We start from the raw sequence: 13,919 nt of genomic DNA, 5'->3' as shown, positions 1-13,919 counted from the left end.
AAGCAACACTTATGCAAGTTTTTTTAAGTTGCCTTTTCATATACCTAAAGCAACACTTGTCCAAGTTTTTTTAAGTTGCCTTTTTTATAGACCTAATGCAACACTTATGTAGGTTTATTTACAGTTGTCTTTTTTTAATACCTAAAGCAACACCTTATTGAATTTTTCTTAGATTCTCTTTTCTAATATCTAAAATAATATTTTTTTTATCTTTGTTATATTTATATGACATTTGAAGAATATATAACACCCGCATTTGAATAAGCTACTAATATATATTGCATATATATATAAAAAGGTTTTCGAAGTACCAATTAACATATATACTTGCTAATAAGTTACCAAGTCAAATAAATAATAAAACTAAGTAAGCAAAATACATGTTTTTCTGCTAATGAACTTAAACAAAAAAGAAACTAAGTTGTCCACTTAAAACCAAAAAGACTTTGTGCTTCACCATTGTGCCAAGAATTGCCTTTATGTCTTCAGAAAACTTCATCCAACAATAAGAAAGCTGCAGTCAAATTTAAATGAACAAAAAAAATTATAGTCAAAACATCAGCTATACAATAATATGTATAGTCAAGTGGTACAACAATTTAGCATACATATACCTAATCATGATTTTCTATATGAGTCGATGGAGGAGAATCCCGAGGAACTAAATTTGGATCTTGTGCACTATTTGCAGACAATTGCTTAGATCGCAAGAGAGAAAGCGCTTCATCAACATTCATACCAGGAGAAGTTTGTTGCAACATAAGTTTCATAATATCTTCCAATCCTTGCAGTCATTGCTTATGGTCGTCTAATTCAGTTTTTAAAGCTGTTACCTTCTCTTCACTTTATTTTTTGATTTCATCTATTTCTTTATTTTCTTAAGAGAAGTTTTTGTAACATTTTTTCCATAACATCGAACTCTTCCTGGATTCTCTTTACCAAAAACTTTTTGAAATGCATTAGTAGGAGTTTCTCTAGCTTCTTGGAGATCATCAAGTTTATCCTATACACACAAATATATGATATGTCTATTTTTAGTGATAAAAATTCAATGAAAGAATCCAAAAACCTATTGATAACTAATAGGGACAGCAATCCAAATAGCCACAAAAGAGCCATAAAATAGCAGTCCATGATAGCCATAAAACATGGTTGTAAATTGTCATAGAACAGCAATTAAATCAACCATAAAATAGCCATGAAATAACCATAAAATAGCAGTCTATGATAGCCATAAAAAATGCATAAAATAGCCATAGAACAGCATATAAATTAGCCATAAAACAACCATGAAACAGCCATAAAATAGCAGCCATGACAACCATAAAATAGCCATAAGTAGATACTAAAACAACAACCACGATAGCCATAAAACAGGCATAAAATAGCCATAGAACAGCAATTAAATCAGCCATAAAAGAGAAAGCAGCAAGTCAGCAACCATGACAACCACAAAACAGCCATAAAGTAGATACTAAAACAACAACCATGATAACCATAAAATAGTCATAAAATAGCTGCCATGACAGCCATAAAATAGGCATAAAATAGCCATAAAACAGCAACTAAATCAGCCATGACACAGCCATGAGATAGCCACAAAATAGATACCATAACAACAATCACGATAGCCATAAAACAGCAAAAAAAATAGCATCCATGACAGTCATAAAACAGCAACTAAAACAAGAAAATTATAGAGTAACTTACAATAACAGCTTGTGTTTCTACATCAAGTGTTTTCCCTTTTAGTCCATTCCGAGTTGCAACAAACATTTCAGCTTGATTTGGTTCCTCTTTGTTCTTTTTTTTTCTCAAGCTACAGATCAAGATAACAATTACAAAGTTATAACATACTAAAATTAGGGAGAAGTAATAAGTAGAGAATTTTAACTCACATGTGACCTTACCAAATCAACACACACTCTTGCAAAATTGATTGGTCCCATTTTATGCCTCCATTATTGCTTCTTGTGATTTTCAGAATTTATAACACACATGGCCTGTGTTTAAAATAAACAATGATGAAAAAAATATAAAAATTGAAAGAATTATACTTGATCATATTAAATAATAATAATTGAAATCCTCTAGCTCACTTTGAAAGTTGGAATACTCCAATATGCAATTAGCTTTCAAAATTGTATTTCTGGAATTTCCAAAGGACGATTCACCAACATATCCTCAATATTTCCAGAATATGGTTCAAAATGCTTCTTTTTTATTATTATTTTGTAACACTTTCATGCTCCTTGAACACCAGTCATCACCCATAACTTTGATGAATTTGGAAGAATAAACTTTGACTAAAAATACATCAATTTCATCATATCATATGCATAAAAAGATTATTAACATATGGCATAAACATAAAGATAAATGGAGCTTACATTAATATACTTCCAAATGCGCTTTTTGATTTGCTTAAGCACAGCATTCCAATTAGTGTACATCAAGGTAATAAAATCACTATTCTTTCCCATTGTTCCAATAAAATTAGTTAAATCCTTCACTCTTTGAGCAGTTGGCCCACGGCTGCTCCCTGATCAAAAGTCACTTCCTCCCTTTCTTCCCAAGTTCTTGCATAAATCTTTAGGCATCTTATTTTTCCACGAGTTTTTTTAACCTTTGAAGTATCTAAATTAAAAATTGAGAAATAGTACAAATTAAAACCAAAGACAACCGTGAATCATATATGGAGAGGGATACCGTGAAAGGTATGGAAAGGGCAGCCCCATGCTCATAGATAAAAAGAAAATGTAAAACAAATAGCAACAAACTAAATTACATCACCTTCTACATGAGCCTCTTCCATAACTTGATCTCCTTCTACATCAAAATTGTCACTTTCATGTTCACCAATATAATCTTCCTCAGAGGGGATATGAACATTTTCTCCATTATTCGGGGATGGCCTAGATCTAGCATCCTCAGTAGTTGGAACTTCAGTATGTTCCTCTTCTCTTTCCACATGAATTCCTTGGTCACCCAAAAAATCATCAAGAGTCATTGCTGGACGCTTTAAGTTATTTTTTAAGTTTGTCAAGTTAGCTTGTTCTTTTTTAGTAGCTCCAGCATCCTCACCAATTGACTCAAAGTCAGCTTCCTCTTCTCTTTCCACTTCTACTCCTTCTGTATGCAAAAAGGCATCAAGAGCCATTGTTGGACACTTTGCCTTGCTCTTTATCTTCTTAGGAATTGGTTGTTCTTCTAGTTGAACATTACTCCTCACTTGGTTATGGGAAGACCTCAAAGACCGGTTCATAACATTGTCTACAAGTGTTTTATTTCTCCCTTCCATTGAATTCTCCCTACTTTGTTTGTCTCCAATTTCTGGAATTTTTCTCTTAGGTTGTTGTGCTATTTTGGCTTGATTACTTCCTTTATCACCTTTGGTTATAAAATTTCAAACTAGTTTCGCAGTAGAAGATACTTCCTTCATTTCAAATTCTTTAACTTTTGCATGAGCTTGATACTTTTTTACCAGTCTTTTCCTCTTTGAAGTTGCTCTGTTTTACATTAAGTTGCTGTATAAAATATTAAAACAGCCATAAAATACAATTGCATATGCATCTAATAAGGGGAAGAGGTAAACCATAACAAACTAACATAAAGCGATAAATCTGACTTATATACCATAAAAGAGGGAAACAAGTCACTTAAAAGTTTTTGGAATCATATTTTTCACTCAAAAGGCAGAAAAATGCAGAAAAATATGTCCCACACATACTCATAATCAAGATGCAGAAAAATTCAGAAAATTCTAAGAAGCAACAATCAGAACATAAAAGAGGGAAAACAAGTTGAAAATTGCCAACATAAAGCGATAAATCTGACTTATATACCATAAAAGAGGAAAACAAGTCACTCAAAAGTCTCCGGAATCATATTCTTCACACAAAAGGCAGAAAAATGCAAAAAAAAATTCAAAATGCAGAAAAATTCAAAATGCAAAAAAATATGTCCCACATATACTCATAATCAAGATGCAAAAAAATTCAAAAAATTCTAAGAAAGCAACAATCAGAACATAAAAGAGGAAAAACAAGTTGAAAACTGCTAACATAAAGCGATAAATCTGACGTATATACCATAAAAGAGGGAAACAAGTCACTCAAAAGTCTTCGGAATCATATTCTTCATCCGATACTTTGTTATACTCTTAGGAAAAATAAACTTCTTTTGCGACATCGACCAGAACTTCATTCAAATCATTCCTTACCAAGTCTACTTCACCATCATCATTAGGTATAGAACGAACCGTCGAATTATCAAATGGTTCATTTTCATAAGTATCTTCAGCATCAATGACAACTTGATCACTTATGCTAAATAGGTCCCTTGGAACAGTCTTCATTACATAATGTTTATTTTTATCAAATGCATCTTGCACATAGAAGCATTGGTGCACTTGACATGCCAATACAAAAGGCTCTTCCTGATAGCACTTTTTGTTAAAATGCACATATGTCGAGCCATAAGCATCCTCCCTAGCCTCATACCAATCACATTTGAACAAGGTAACCTTAAAATTTCCATAGTAGTCCAACTCAATGATATCATTCACTCTACCATAATAAGAAACATTTTCAAGAATTGGATTTGCATCCTTTGTTTTTGCAAAGCTTGTCGTTAATGCAACTAAAGTAACACCACTATTTTGTGTCTTACGTCTTACCTAACGTTTGATGGGAAATTTTAGCGGAAAAACGAATTTCTCCAAAACACCCAAAACTAACCGGCAAGTGCACCGGGTCGCATCAAGTAATAATAACTCACGGGAGTGAGGTCGATCCCACAGGGATTGAAGGATTGAGCAATTTTAGTTTAGTGGTTGATTTAGTCAAGCTATTGAGAAGAAAGGATGAAATGGAAGAGGATATTCATGCTAGCAGAGTATTATTGATAGTTCATGGGATTTTGTGTGGATATGTAAATACTCACTTCTTATTGACTCCTAGGCCTAGAAGGTCTCCTTCAAGCTTCAAGTAACATACTGCTATGACCTCTCATTATTCCTTTATCCTTGGCTATTACTTTGTTTATAAGCTTTATTTGAGTGTCATGTGTAGCAAGTTCATTTCCTTTTCTTTATACTTGACACATTATTCACTATAGACATTTGGCTCACATTCCTTCTTAGAACATTGATGCCCAGTGCCTCTTTGGGCTACTAAGTGCCTTGTAGTTAGGTTGCTCTTGATAGTGGACTTTTAGCTGATGATCCCGGGTTAGTTAACCCAAGTCACCGAGTGTTGATGCACTCCAAAGAGCTTAATAATCCAACCAGATCCTAATACAAAGACACCACAGGCATATATTCTAAGGTTCAAGCTATTGGTGTCCAGCTTTGTTTCTTTTTTTGTTTCCTTATTCAATCTTTGTTGGTATCCCGGTTCACTAAAGCGGACTGACTTTAGTCCTAAGACTTTCTTGATTGCATCCGAGCTAAAGTCTACTTCCACCCCCCCGCACATAGCTCTTGTACGTTGGGGGCTCACGCATGTCAAGCCTTGAGACATTTGCATAGAACTCTCTTATGATATTGGCATTGATTCGGGTGGCTGGTGATGCAAGTTCCTCCCACCTCCTCTTTCGAATTTTGTCCTTCATTTCTTGGCATCCATCATCTGGCAACAAGAGTGGAATTTCAGGATAGATCCTTTTCTCGTTTATCCATTCAATTTGCATTTGATGGTACCGAGACTTGAATCTCCATTGGTCATATTCATGTGTGTCTTCCTCCACCATGGGGTCTTTCCCTTTTCTTCGTTTGGTTCTTGAGGAAGAGGCCATGATCACTTGGTTGGTTGAGTTTTGTGAGGTTAGAGGGAGTGTGAAGAATGTTGGATAATTTGATGTGTGTTTGGAGCAAGAAGAAATTGAGATCGAACTTGCTATGACAAGAAATGATGAAGGGAAGTTTAAATGGTTGGAGTTTAAAGCAAGAGAAATGTTGAACCGAGCTTGTTATGTTAAGGAGTGATGAAGGGAATGAAGTTTCCAAGGTTGGGGTGATTTGGTCATGTGCATGGCTTGAGGTGGTACGTTTGAGCAATGAAAGGCTAAGATGCAACTAGACACTATGGGGATCAAAGGTGTGCATGTAAGGATGAATGAAGACAAAGCTTGCTTCTTCACTTGCCTTTGCCGTGATCATTCTCAAGGAGTGGCAGATTTCTTTTTCGAAGCATGTGATGAGCTTTTGTCCTCATGCTATGCTTTCTTTTGTCTTGTCTCTTTCATTGAAGATTTTTTTTTTGACCACCTAGTCATCACAACATACATTAGTTTTGTCCAACTGTGGCAAGAGTATTCCTTTTATTAATATTATATGAATCATCAATTCTTATATCCAATTGAACCGTGACTCATCTTTGGAGGACACCAAACTTAATGTTTGATCATGTATGAAGAAATTGTGTCTCTTCCTCCAATTAGTGAAATCCCAATGTCACTCTTAGTTAAATGTTTATAAGAATTGCTTTCATCCTAATTTTTCTTTTTCTCTTTTTTTTCATGAAGGGTCAATTGTGTCCCTAAATCGGTGCATCAAAGTTTGATGAACACCAAACTTGTTTCTTGTCAAAGGGTACATCACAACTGATGCCTTCATTACCGAATAAGAATTTTTCCATTTATAATATTTTGGAAAACAACAATTGTATGATTATTGATGCATGAAATTCTAATTTTCATGAAGCTATGTGGACACCAAACTTTAGTGTTTGTGACTCTCTTTGTCAGTTTCTTACTTCAACTGTGATTCTCCCTTGTCAATTTTCATATAGTCTTTCTTCTCCTTGCTAAATTGTGCCTCTGGTAATACCTTCAGAGTGACACTCTTATCATGCATTCTAAGAGTTAATTCTCCTTCCTCTATGTCTATGATAGCTCTAGCAGTGGCCAAGAATAGCCTTCCCAGAATAATAGAATCACCATCATCCCCTTCTGAATCTAGAACCACAAAATCTGCAGGGTATATGAAGTTGTCTACCTTGACCAGCAGGTTTTCAATCATACCCCTGGGGTATACTGTTGACTTATCTACTAGCTCTAGAGATATTTGTACTGGTTTAACTTCCTCTATATGCAGCTTTTTTACCAAGGAGGATGGTATTAAGTTGATACTTGCTCCTAGATCGCACATTGCTTTAGTGATGGTTAATTCCCCAATGGTGCAAGGTAGCAAAAAGCTCCCTGGATCTTCAAGCTTAGGGGGAAGCCCTTTTTGAATCAAAGCCCTGCATTCCTCAGTGAGCAGTATGGTTTCTTTCTCATCCCAACTTCTTTTCTTGTTGATAAGCTCCTTCAAAAACTTGGCATACAGAGGCATTTGCTCAAGTGCTTTAGCAAAAGGAATATTGATTTCCAGCTTTTTGAAAGTTTCAAGGAATTTGTGAAAATGCTGGTCCTTGGTCTCTTTGTTGAACCTCTAGGGATATGGCAGTGGAGGTATAAAGGTTTTCTCTACTTGTTGCTTTTGATTCTTGGTTGGCTCTTCAACTGCTTCATTCCCTTTTTTTTTTGAATTTTTGGTTGTTCCCCCTTTGCTTGAGTTTGCTTTGAGGCTTCCTTGCTTGCCATTGCATCATCATCATTGGCTTCCTCTGTGTGTGTTGGCTGTTCCTCTTCTATTGGTCTTTTGCTGCTCTCTACTTGCTTTTTAGTAGTGTCATTGTTGCTCATCAATGTTCTCCCACTCCTTAATTGTATTGCCTTGCATTCTTCCTTAGGATTTGGGATTGTGTCACTCGGTAGTGAGCTTGAAGGTCTCTCAAGAAAAATCTGCTTGGAGATTTGCCCCATCTGTCTCTCTAGGCTCTTCAGGGATGCTTCCTAATTCTTGGTTACCATTTCTTGGTGTTTCAACATTTTGTCTATTACGGCCTCCAAGTTAGTGATTCTCTGGGCTTCAGGTGATACTTGAGGTGGGTTATGAGATATGGGTGGTGGATGATAGGCATTTTGGTTGGTGAGTTGGTTATTGGATTGGTACTGATTGGGGTTGGGGTAGTTATTTTGAGGTTTTCTGTAGGGGTTTTGGTTAGTCTGCTGCTGGTTGTGGTTTTGGTTGCTTCTTGGGTTGTTTTGATTTGAGTTCCTCTGCCATGGTTGTTGGTTTTGGGTATACAAACTTTTGGTGGCCAGGGAGTATTTTTCTCATGCCAACGTTAGCCACAAAGTTAGGGGCTAACGTTGGCGCAAACTTTTGGTGCCCAGGGAGTGTTTTTCTCATGCCAACGTTAGCCACAAAGTTAGGGGCTAACGTTGGCGCAAACTTTTGGTTCCCAGGGAGTAACTTTCATGTGCCAACGTTAGCCCAAAAGTTAGGGGCTAACTTTTCACCCAAAAGTTTGTGCAAAAGTTTGAGGCTAACTTTTACTCTAGCTTTTTGCTTCCTGGTTCATTTTCACTTATTCCATTGTCCTCTCTTTACTCCCAGCCATTCCTTCTTGCTTCAACCTTTCTCCAAGCTTTCTTCACCTATCATTAATCAACCAAACACATCAAAGCTATGCTTAAAATCATGAGATATTAATTTTATCATAATATGTGACAATTATAGCATAAAACCTCATGAAATAGCATGAATTCATACATGGTTGATTCAATCAAAGGAAGCATGAAAATCTACCCAAATTAGCTTACTTGTAGCTCAAGAAAGTGCACAATTCAAGTGAAAACAAAAGAAAAAGACTAGTGAAACTAGGCTAAGATGACTTGTCATCAACGTTGCCTAGTGTGAAATCTATATCCGTTGATAAAATAACCAGAATATCTTTTTGCACATTGGGTTGCTCCTCTAGAGAGCTCTTTTATCCAATTTGGAACATCATGCCGCAAAGCACGTATTTTAAACCATGTAGGAAAGTTTTTTCTATGGTTTTTAGCTCTCATCCATCGTGTTCCTTGTTGATAAGTCTCATACTCACTAAAACTCAAAAGTATAATATTTGTAAGTATAAAACAGACCTATCAAAATTTCTAATTAAAATACAAAAATATAGTAAAATTAGTATGATTTACCTAACATAGTCGTCTATTTTGTGACAATTCAATAATATGTAGCTATGAACTTGCTCTCGAGACTTGTCGTCAAGGAGAAAAGGTTCACCTTTCTTTGCACCCAAAGGAACGCCTATTTTTGGAAATAGATTCGAAAATGCATCTGTAGTTTCCATCATAGAATTATGAGGTTCATCATTATTTCTGGGTTGTCTATTCAATTTTGTTTGGACACCATAATGTAAGTAACATGAGCAAAATGTCAAACATTCTTCAACCAAATATGCCTCTGCAATAGATCCTTCAGGACGATTTTTGTTTCGAACATAGGACTTCAAAGTACACATGTATCTTTCTAGAGGATATATCCACCGAAATTGAACTGGGCCTCCCAATCTCACTTCATTAGCCAAATGAATAGGCAAATGAATCATTATATCGAAGAAAGAATGAGGAAAGATCCTCTCTAATTGGCATAATATTGTGACAATATCCTCTTCTAATTGATCTATCTCTTGTAATGTGATAGACTTTTGACACAATTGACAGAAAAATGAGCCAAGTCGAATCAAAGGAAATGCAACTTGATCTGGAAGTATTCCTTTGATAGGAATTTGTAACAAATAGTGAAGAATGAAATGAGCATCATGAGTCTTATAACCAGATATTCTTCTCTCCAAAAGGTTCACACACCGAGAAATATTTGAAACAGAGCCATCTGGCAACTTTGCTGTCTTCAAGACATCACAAAAAATTGACTTTTCAGCATTGGTCATTTTGTTGCATGGCTTTGCCAGCTTCACCTTTTTCCTACCATTTGTTTTCTTGGGGTGAGGGTTCTTTCGAATGGCCATTTCTTGCAAGTCATATCGAGCATTTGTGTGATCTTTTGTCTTGCCAGAAATATCCAAGAGAGTTCCAAGAATACTATCAACTATTTTTTTTCTATGTGCATCACATCTAAATTGTGTCGTGATGTGTTATACTGCCAATAAGGTAAATCAAAGAATATTGACCTCTTCTTCCATGGACCATCTTTCTTTGATTTTAGTTTCCCAAACAAATTATCCACATACTCCAACTGACTTAAAGTTCAGTACCCGACAATAATGGTGGAGCTTGCCTATGTTATACTTTTCCATTGAAAGATCTCTTGTTAGCTCTCCATGGATGATCCTCAGGCAAGAAGGCACGATGACCCATGTAACATGTCTTGCGACTATATTTAAGATAGTTAGAACAAGTCCCATGGTTACAACAAGGGCAAGCTAGCTTCCCCTTTGTACTCCAACCAGATTACATTGCGTAAGCCAGAAAATCAACTATTGTCCACATGAGAGCTGCATACATTTAGAAGGTTTCATTTTTTGATGCATCATATGTTTCCACCCCGACCTCCCACAACTCCTTCAACTCCTCGATCAAAGGTTGCAAGTAAATGTCTATATCATTTCCTGGTGACTTTGGTCCTGTTTAGCAACGACAACATAAAGTATTCCTGTTTCATAGACATCCGTGGCGCCAAATTATAAGCCATTAAAACAACAGGCCACGTGCTATGAGCTATGATCATGGTTCGATATAGATTGAATCCGTCACTTGACAAGCTAAGTCTCACATTACGGGTATCGAGAGCAAAATTTGTATGACGATTGTCAAAGTCCTTCCATGACTGGCCGTCAGCGGGATGCCTTAAGTTGTCATCTTTTCTGCGTTCTTCGTCATGCCACCTCATGCTTTTAGCTGTTGCTGAGCACATGAATAGTTTTTGAAGCCTAGGAATCAGGGGAAAGTGTCGCAATATCTTCACAGGAATATTGTGAGATTTTTTTGAAGGCAAAACATCAGCTTCAACTACAGGATGTACAAACCAACGAGAAGCACCACATTCATGACAAGATGTGTCCTTCTCGTACTCTTTCCAATATAGCATACAATCGTTCGGGCATGCGTCAATCTTCTTATAGTCAAGACCTAAGTCTCTCATCATAGTCTTGGCTTTATTGGAAGAAGTAGGAATATTTAAGTTAGGAACAGCCTCTTTTAGCAACTCCAAGAGAGAAGTAAAAGAGGCATTACTCGACCCATGTCAACACTTTAACAAGTATAGTCGGATGGTGAAAGACAACGTAGAGAATCCCTTGCAATCGGGATACTGCTCTTTGCTAGCCTCTTCAACCAAATCATAGAATTTCTTTACATCTTCATTCATACCTTTTTTATCCCTTCCGCTTGTGCCACATCCCTAAATCTATCATTCAACAAGGCGTCCATGTCGTCATATGAGTTAGTCTCACTCTCACTATCAACTCACTATCGCTATCGCTATCAACATCCATGCCGACTACGCTTTCCCCATGATGAATCCATCTCGTATAACCATTAACGAATCCAAAGGCAATCAAATGGATATAAATTATTTGTCTTTTGTGCCACAAGAAATTACAACACTTTGCACAAGGGCATAAGATTTCCTCTCCTTGCGGGCTTCCGATAGAGTAAGCAAATTCTAAGAAGTCATTGACACCGTTACTAAACTCTACTTTATCTCTCGGTAAACTCATTGACGTAGCGGAAATTGGCGAGTTAAGAAATTATTATAAGAGATACGTTGCTAGTATATTTCTTAACCAACCAAAAATCCACTTATCAATTTAGAAGGGTTGTCACAAAATTAAAATTAAAATAAAAATACTGGGAGTATGAATCCCAGGTCGTCTCCCAACGAGTTGCAGAAAGATGTGCTATTTTATTAATCAAATGTTTTCAAAAAATGGTTTGAGTTGATAAACAGGAAATTAAATTAGAGAATTTATGTAATTTTAAATAAAAACCTTGATTGGGAGTAGATTAGTTGGACGCCCTATTCTTGTTGGAGTACTCTCAAGATTAATTGATAATTGAAGGTTGTTCTGCTTAGTTATCCTTTACTAGGTAGAGGAAAGTCAAGCAAGTTGGAAAGCTATTTCTGGTCACAAGTCCTAATCCTCTCCCTTGGGAAGGACTAGTGTCAATGACTTGAGGGCGATCCAACAATAAACCTAATTACAATTTTTCTTTTAAGTAATCCAACCCAAGGTTTCCTTTCAATCATCTCCCAATCAAGTTAGGGAACTACTCGCTCATTATGAATGTAAATTTCACAAAATAAGGAAGAGAAATAATGAAAGACATAATAGATAATAATCAAAAGGATCAATTAAAATAAAAATAATTCTTGTATAAATAAATTCTAGCAATAATCCAAGAGTAACTCTGAGTAAATAAGGAACATGAAAGAGTAAGTGACAAGTAAGGAAACAAACTAGAATGTCAAAGTCTTGACGGAGGTAATAACTCTTCTCAATGTTCCAATCCAAAAAGCAATAAAATCAAATCCTAAGAACTATGAATATGTAGAGAGAAAACCTAAAGGAGAGGTAAAATCAGATCTAAAACTAAAACAATGCAGAATGAATGTTGTGTCTGGTCTCTGCATGTTCCCTTGCTCTAATCTGCTTTTCTGGGCCGAAAATTGGGTCAAAATAGGGCCCAAAATTGCCCCCAGCAAATTCTGCAGATTCTGTAGATCGCGCATGTCACGCGATCGTGTCATCCAGGCGTTCGCGTCATCCAGCGTTTTGCCTTTCCACGCGTGCGCATCGTCCACGCCTTCGCGTCACTGGTGCAGTTTCCAATCCGCGCAGTCGCGTGGGCCATGCGTCCGCGTCACTACAATTTCCTCTATATCGCACGGCTGCGTGAGCCATGTACCCGCGTCACTTCTCGCTGGTCATCTCTTTAATTTCTTGTGTTCCTTCCATTTTTGCAAGCTTCCTTTCCAATCTCCAAGTCATTCATGCCCTATAAAGCCTGAAACACTTAACACACAAATCACGGCATCGAATGGAATAAAGGAGAATTAAAATACAAAATTAAAAGTCTCTAGGAAGCAAGTTTTCAACCATAAAGTATTTTTAGGAAGGAATTATAAATGCATGCTTTTTTAATGAATAAGTGGGTAAAGATTTGACAAAACCACACAATTAAACACAATATAAGCCATAAAATAGTGGTTTATCACTCATCCAATCTTTTTCTAAGTCTTGGGAAAATCTAATTATTAATATATTGTTATTACTATTTAACCAGGCATGCAAATAATAATGTTCATGCATATTAAGTACATAAATCCATCAAAAAGGCACACAACAATATTATTATTAAAATTAAGAAACAATTATATTGCTTATCTAAAAGTAGACTAAATATCAAAATACATTCAACATGAAAAACAAAAAGCTGCACAAAGGTCATAATATACATATGAAAACCTACAAGTATATGCAAGAGAAAAAAAAATTACGGAGTCATGGCTCAACAAATTGCAATCTTCAAGTTCTAGAATGTCCACCAATGTTCCTTAAAGTCCTCTGAAGCAATCTTTCTCTATAACAGAGTAAAGTATCAAATTTACATTATTCTTTATAAACAATTTAACTCAATCAAAGTGGCAAACAGAACAATCAATTGAAAAATAATAATCGATTCTATATGAACTAGTTAACTCATCTAATTACAAAAATTAATCTTTTTTTTGTGAAGACATAAATTTCTAAGCAAAAGTAAGTACTTACAGGGCTTTGACCACTAAAAAAAGAGTGACATAAGTCATTCTATTGACTAATAGAAGTACCCATGTGTTTCAACAAAAAACTATGAGTATTTAATTTTGGTAAAAATTATGTGTCCATTCAATGAATGGTTATACCTTTTTATCCCTTTTTATCCCTTTAATGGTTAGACCTTAAAGGCCTTCTTACTGTACAAGGACTGATTTCAACATTGATGATATATATAACAGCTATAGATTTATATTTTAACTATAAAAAAGTTTATTTCAAAAGGAACACCATGAATATAGATAGAAA

The 13,919-nt window shown here is 35.8% G+C and overlaps 2 long non-coding RNA genes across 2 annotated transcripts; both read right to left on the bottom strand.

Moving 5' to 3' along the window:
- On the bottom strand, nucleotides 694-1,960 carry LOC110262894. Its single transcript, XR_002347907.1, has 3 exons — nucleotides 1,911-1,960; nucleotides 1,711-1,819; nucleotides 694-1,003 (listed from the first exon to the last, which is right to left on the bottom strand). It is a non-coding gene; the product is annotated as an uncharacterized LOC110262894 (long non-coding RNA).
- Nucleotides 3,495-13,438, bottom strand: LOC110262893. The gene is made up of 2 exons (XR_002347906.1): nucleotides 13,355-13,438; nucleotides 3,495-3,527 (listed from the first exon to the last, which is right to left on the bottom strand). It is a non-coding gene; the product is annotated as an uncharacterized LOC110262893 (long non-coding RNA).

This window comes from Arachis ipaensis, chromosome B05 (assembly GCF_000816755.2).
Source record: "Arachis ipaensis cultivar K30076 chromosome B05, Araip1.1, whole genome shotgun sequence".
NCBI lineage: Eukaryota > Viridiplantae > Streptophyta > Magnoliopsida > Fabales > Fabaceae > Arachis > Arachis ipaensis.
Note: the sequence above shows the minus strand (reverse complement) of the source record. Positions and strands in the feature narration are given on the sequence as shown.